The sequence below is a fragment of the Mytilus californianus genome, unplaced genomic scaffold, assembly GCF_021869535.1.
Source record: "Mytilus californianus isolate M0D057914Y unplaced genomic scaffold, xbMytCali1.0.p SCAF_12, whole genome shotgun sequence".
In the NCBI taxonomy this organism is placed as follows: domain Eukaryota; kingdom Metazoa; phylum Mollusca; class Bivalvia; order Mytilida; family Mytilidae; genus Mytilus; species Mytilus californianus.
The window spans coordinates 50,816,629-50,823,651 of NW_026262604.1; positions in this window are offsets into that span (position 1 = coordinate 50,816,629).

The window sequence follows — 7,023 nt, forward strand, 5'->3', positions numbered from 1 at the left end:
GTTGCAAAATGACCACATATATGTTCGAAATGTCATACTCTTAATTCAGTCAACTTTTCCTCGATTGTGACATCACCAAATGAGACTTATCTTTGAACTTATACTGATTTTGAGCGTTTAGCTTTAGTTTTGAGTGTTGTACTTCGTGCTTTTTAATTTTGCAATGTCTGTGTTGTTTCTGACGGTAATAATCTTGTATATTATCTGTACGATGAAAAAGTGTTTCAATTTCAAAATTTCGCATTCGGTCAAGTTTAAGGGTTAATCAATTTGCGTGATTAATATTAATGGCTTACAAATTTTGAGATCTCTTAGAATTAGATACGAGCCAATTACCAATCCGCAATATCATTTAAAATTACTAATTGACGTATTGTATAGGAGTTTCACAGTTGGTGACACAAGTGGAGCAGAATCTATAATCCTTCCGCAGCACATGACATCATTCCCAGTTTTTGGTGGGGTTTATGTTACTCAGTCTTTAGCTTTTCATGCGGTGTTAACTTACGTGTCTGTTCGTTGTCTCTCGTTTTTTTTTGTCATGGCGTTGTCAGTTTATATCGGCTTGTGAGTTTTAAAAGTCTTCTTGGTATCTTTCGTTTTTTGGTAAGTTCTAACAGTGCACTTGATATAACTTTTACACTGACAGGAAACTTAATATGAAAGTTAATATCACCTCTCAATACACTACATATCATTCCGAATGACATTTGAAATAATTTCTATAAGACAATTGCAATCATTCTATAAGAAATTAGATAATTTTGGGATTTACAATTAATAAGTCGGTACCAATGCTGGTAGACTACCAATACCAAATGGAACTTACCGTCCAGTAACCACTCCTTCAATATTGGCTTTGTAATGATATAATATGTAAAAATTACGATCAAAATGTTATATAACGGTGCAAAATTTATTTTAATGGTCTTTGCATTTTGTTATGTCAGTTTGGGTATTAATATCTCGTGATTTATTTTGGTTTTTCTTAAACTTTTGGTCTCGAGCTTCCTGGTGAAAGTCATTTTAGAAACAAGTGCATGCCATTCAGTTTTTCACGACATTTATTATCATTTTACAAGGTACTTGATTTCACTCATGATATACACTTGCAGTCTTACAGGACATTTGATATCGCTTTTTTATATATTATATCAATCTGAAATGTCACTTGATATTACTGACAAAACGATGCACGAAAATCATATCATACGTGAATTTTACATCTAATTCAATTATAATATCGCAGTAATGAAATTTTTACAACTGACAAAATTGTATCTTTCGTTCTTCAATTTACCTGCTGTGGTACACAACCATAGTTCCATTGAATTTCTCCGTGTATATTTTTCGTTGAACGTACATGGCAAACCTATAAAAAAAAATTCTAAAGTTTGTATAACGTTTTATCTAAACAGGTTTACCTCTAATGAGTTACCGCACATTTAGCTGTACTTAACTGTTGTTTAAGCGAATTCAAAAATAAGAAGCAGAAACGAATTTTATATAAAAAAAAGAAAATGTGGTATGATTGAAATTAAGACAACTCTCCACCCCAAACGAAATGACGAAGAATTTAAGTCCCTTTCTTAGTTGCATGAAAGGGATTCAATATATATAGTCAACATCGATAACATAATTAGGGATCTAACTAATACAGACCATATACACAAGTAGGCAAGCCTGACATGTGTCAAAGCGTTCAAGTTATCTTTAATCATTTGCTCTATCATACAATGTCAATGGTAATAGTAAATGCTTTAAAAAGATACGTTTATGCTATAATTAAATTTTTCTAAAAATATTACTTATATAATGATTTAAATTTTTATATATAATAACATTTCAATGATTCCTGGAGAAAATAAACAGCTGCGCCATAAGCGCATGATACGCCCGTCGTCTTGTGTGTGAATTTTTATGCAATAAGCATAAATAGTTTCTGACATACGGCACGACATGTGAAAACCCCCCTTTTAAAAAAAAATCAATATCTCAAAAATAAAATTTTGAATCAAAACCAAAAAGTACACAGATCTTTAGATTAATATCACTAAGAAGTGTGTAAAATTTCAAGCAATAATCATAAATCGTTTTTGAGATACGGCGCGCCATGTGAAAAACCCCTCCCCCTTTTTTTATAAAATACTCAATAACTCAAAAATAAAATTTTGAATCATCACCAAAAAGTATACAGATCTTAAGGTTTATATAACTAAGAAGTGTGTAAAGTTTTAAGCAATAATCATAAATTGTTTTTGAGATACGGCGCGACATGTGAAAAAAACACAGACCTGTTTTAGTTACTAAGTCCCGTAACTCAAAAAGTTTTAATCTTACTTTTCACCAAAAAGTATACAGATCGTTTGACCATCATAAGAAACAAGTTTCATGAAATTTAGATAAGTGATTCTCAAGTTACGGTGCGACATGTTTACGCCGGACAGACAGACGGACAGACGGATAGACAGACGGACAGACAGACGGACGGACACCGGAAATTTGTATACCATAATACGGCCCGTCAAAATTTTGACGGGCGTATAAAAACTAAGCAAAAATTTCGCTTACAACTTTAAACCTGTTACAAACCTGGTTGTTGCCACAAAGAGATATTCTGACAGTCGTTTGTATGTTATATGAAATCAGAACAGTTGTAACACAAGGTATATCCCGAAGGAGGTGTGTGATCTAAAGAAGTGAAGACAAAATTAATGGCTAATAGTATACCAGGCAAAATTTTAACATAGCCAATTTTCAATAGAATTGAATGAGTGAAAAAATATCTTAAAATACAATTCAAGAAATATTTGAATCGATCCGTATTAGGAGCTTCTCTTTTCATTCATATTGTAAAGACACCTGTCTATTAATTAAAGTCATATGTTAAGGTCTCCGTACCTTGTGTGTCTTTATTTTTTGGGGTTTGCCTGTCATTGGTATTATAGTTAAAAGTTCCTTCAAGTTTATTTGTCGAAAGTTTCCACAAAACTTTGAGTGTTTTCATGGGGTTTTCTAAAAAAATGTTCATGCTTCTATAACCTATTGCTGTTAAACATTATCTAACTTTTTGTTAGAATTTTCTGTGTTTCGTTACCGGAAAATCAATTCGTCTCCTCGCACAAAGATATTGGTTTCTTGAACCGCAAAAAGGAAGAAAAAAGTGATTCTTATAAAAGTTAAGTTAAAATTGACTTTATCTTTTGATCTGAAATTCTATGCCTTTTAGATCGACAGATAATTGCCACAATTCCATATGGTACTATGTACAATTGTGCAGCCTACCGACTTCCTATGGGAAGATGTTTTGTATTGTCTGTTGAATATATACCTTATGTTTCTAGACTATTGGATAAATATATGATGTAGTATAATGACTAGTATTCTTCCTTATTTCTTTCTTCCGTTTTGTGTTTCATCTGTTGTCTCTCTCTTTGACGTTTACCTCAAACCTCATTTCTCAAAGGATAACGTTAAATGTCGCAAAATTGCTCGTAAATCAATCTCAACACGATGCTCTCACAATTTACATCAACGTAGATAACAAATACGTACGTTGTGAACCACATAACCCATCTATATTACACAAGTCTTTAGAATCGCAACATTCGGTACAATTTTCTGTAGGTTGTCGATTGTGCAAACTATTTTCATAACTATTTCTCTTTCCGAAACCAGACGGAAGAAGGCCGACAGAAAGAGAACACATCTAGAAATAGAACAACTTACAGATTAAATGAACGAAACATGCATTTATAACAAGTTATATGAAATAAGATCTGGTTTAAAATTTCAAATTTTCAACGCACAATATGAATAAAACCTTATCAAAGATACCAGGCTTATAAATTTGTACGCCAAACGAAAATAAGTGTTCGTTGAAAATTTCAGAACTTAAATTACGAAACTCGTAACTCAATGTTATATGTTTACTATTTTATAGTGGTTTTGGTATATCATTTATCTTTATGACAACACTGAAAACAGACATACTGAAAATAAAGTCATTAACAATGTTCTCGACAAGTTTTCCAAAATCGCTGTGTGCATATTTTTGTAGATACCAGAATCAAAAAATCAAGTTACGGAATAACATGGTATTGGTTCTCTAATTAGTGTCTTAAATTGTTTTTGGTTAAGCACAGTTGTTGGAGGAGTTATGCCCCTTTTTGCAAATTTCTCTGAGGAAACACTTATTACCATAAGGGAAATCTTATTTCTAAAGATATACGTCTAAAACTGTTGACAAAATGTCAAATTACATACTGATCGATGTATGCAACCTAAATCATACAACGTGTTTCCTCTATGTGTAACATACTTCTTGGTATAACACTCCTGTAACATAATAAACATGAACGGTAATAGGTTTAGTGCACTAGTTCCACATTTAATGTCTCATTCGTGTATGCTTTCGAGGCCAAACGTGTTTAAAAATCTAACACATAATAAAAACTTTGAAGAACTAATAAAAACTACAACAGTACAGGCAAACCTGCCGAAGGAATGTGGGCTTTCGGTCATAAAACTTTGATCAGTACTCGGAGCACAATATCTGTTCTTATTTATTTTGTAAAAATATTTCATTTCTCTATTTGAACTGTACACGTATACCTAACAACAAAATGATTTTCATTTACCTGTGTTTAAAGTAATTGTAAATTGCTGATATTTTTGTTCTAGCATATTGTTTTTCTTATATTGTTTAACATTTCACAGCGGTATAACATGTTAATTTAATTATTCTTCCCTTAGTTTATTTATTTTCTATTTACATTGTATCATAGATCAAATTTATTTGTTCAGTGTATGTTCACTGGTGTTAATATGTCCTTTGATTGAGTTAAGCCATTTCAATTGATATCTTATAGTGTGTCTTTTTATGTTGTGATGTTACACTATTGTTTCAGATAAGGGTGAAGGTTTGGTACCATTAAAACGTTTAAACCCGCTGCAATTGTTTGCTTCTGTCTTAAGTCAGTAATCTGATGTTCAGTAGTTGTCGTTTGGTGATGTGGTTCATAAGTGTTTTCCCGTTTGAATGGTGTTACACTAGTAATTTTGGGGCCCTTTATAGCTTTCTGTTCGGTGTGAGCCAAGGCTTCGTGTTGAAGACTGTACTTTGACCTATAATGGTTTACTTTTATAAATTTTGACCTCGTTAGAGAGTTGTCTTATTGGCACTCATACAACATCTTCTTATATCTATTGAAACACCAAATACAGTGTTTTGATTGCTTGAATTCCAAGAATGAGTACAATAATTGTACTTGACACTTTGATGACACAAAGTTATAGGGAGATACATTCATAAAAGTTAAACGAGTTCCAAACTTTTATATCATTAAATTTCAATACATAGATAATTTGAATATAACAGAAAATTTCAATAAAACAATATAGATATATTTTAACATACTAGTTAACTTTCTACCATTTGTAAAAGTTATCTAGCAAAATTGACCTTAGACGGCCATTGCATTAAATTAATGAATTAATTAAAATTTGTTATGATGACCATTCTACTAGATCGTCAATAGATACCTCATGTTGTCCACACTGTGACACTCTATGACAAACCGACGGTGTTTGGACCATCGTACAGCTAAGACATTTTTGGTTTGCTACAAAATCAATTACACTTCAATAATTATAAGACTGTTTTTTTATACATCAATTAATTGTTTTTAGTCATTTTTATATCATATATCGTACGCTGAGGAAACTTTTAATCAATATAACAGTTAAATTTTGATCCAGTTGTGTTAATCTATATTTACAGGGACAAAATTGTTATCCAAGTACGAGTTTGTCAGTCAAAATGATAGGTTGATTCAAATTTGCCTCAATGGTTACAATGTATCATCAAACAACTTCTGTCATGTCTTCAGATCTTACACGCAATTAAACAAACAAGGTTAACGGAGCAGAGTTTAAGCTCGAATTTTATCAGATTGGTTTTTCCTATTTGGCGTGTTTTGTAGCCTAACGAGCGTGGTTTTATTGTTATGCATTCTGACAGTTATCTGCAATATCCGTAACTTCGATACGAGTACTACACACACTAGGGAGATATCTCACTGAAGAAAATTCGTGTTATTAAGCAACTATAATGATAAACTGGTCACACATTTAAACTAAGTGTTATCTTGGTCAGTTGTTTCATACAAGAGTACTTTGCTAATGAATATCTAGCTCAAGTGTTTTCTAATGATACAAGAAAAGTAGTTAAGCATACGTACATACAACCGATATTGTTGGTTTTACTGTTGTGGCTTCAGTTGTGACCTTCAAAGTACTTGTTGTTTGTTTTACTGTAGTTGGTTTTGTTGAGATTTTTGTGGCTGTTGTAATTGAAGGTGTACAGTTCACATTACAAAGATCACTTGTACAACATGTTTGACAAGATTTAACTGGCAAAGACGAATCTGGACATTGCTAGGAGAAAAAATATATACTATAGAATTTTAGTTGAATTAACCTTAATGTTAGTATGACCTAAATATTATCAAAAAAACATAATGTTGACTTAACTCCAAAAAAAAAAATATCAGTTTCGAAGACATGTTATATGTTTTACTGTATAAATTATTACTGTTTGATAATACGTTGTAAAAAAGTCACTTCTACATATCGTCTTTAAGGTCACTAGATCCTTTCCGGGACGCTAGATATAAGTTTTAAAAAGAATCTTTTAAATCAAGAGTTCCATGTATAAGACTTATAACCGGGTTTATACTTCGATGAGTAATACGACGGGTGCCACATGTGGAATATAGTTTGCTTACCCTTCCGTAGTACTGCAGATCATCTCCGGTTATTGGTGGGCTTCGTGTTGCTTAGTCTTTATTTTACTATATTGTGTTTTGTATACTGTTGTTTGTCTATTGGTAGATTTTTTTTGCCATGACATGTTTTTGACGTATGAGTTTGATTATCCCTTTCGTATCCTTTAATCAGATATCCTTTTTATCTGACACTTTATATGACACTGTGTGTCATTATTACATAGCATGTTATATC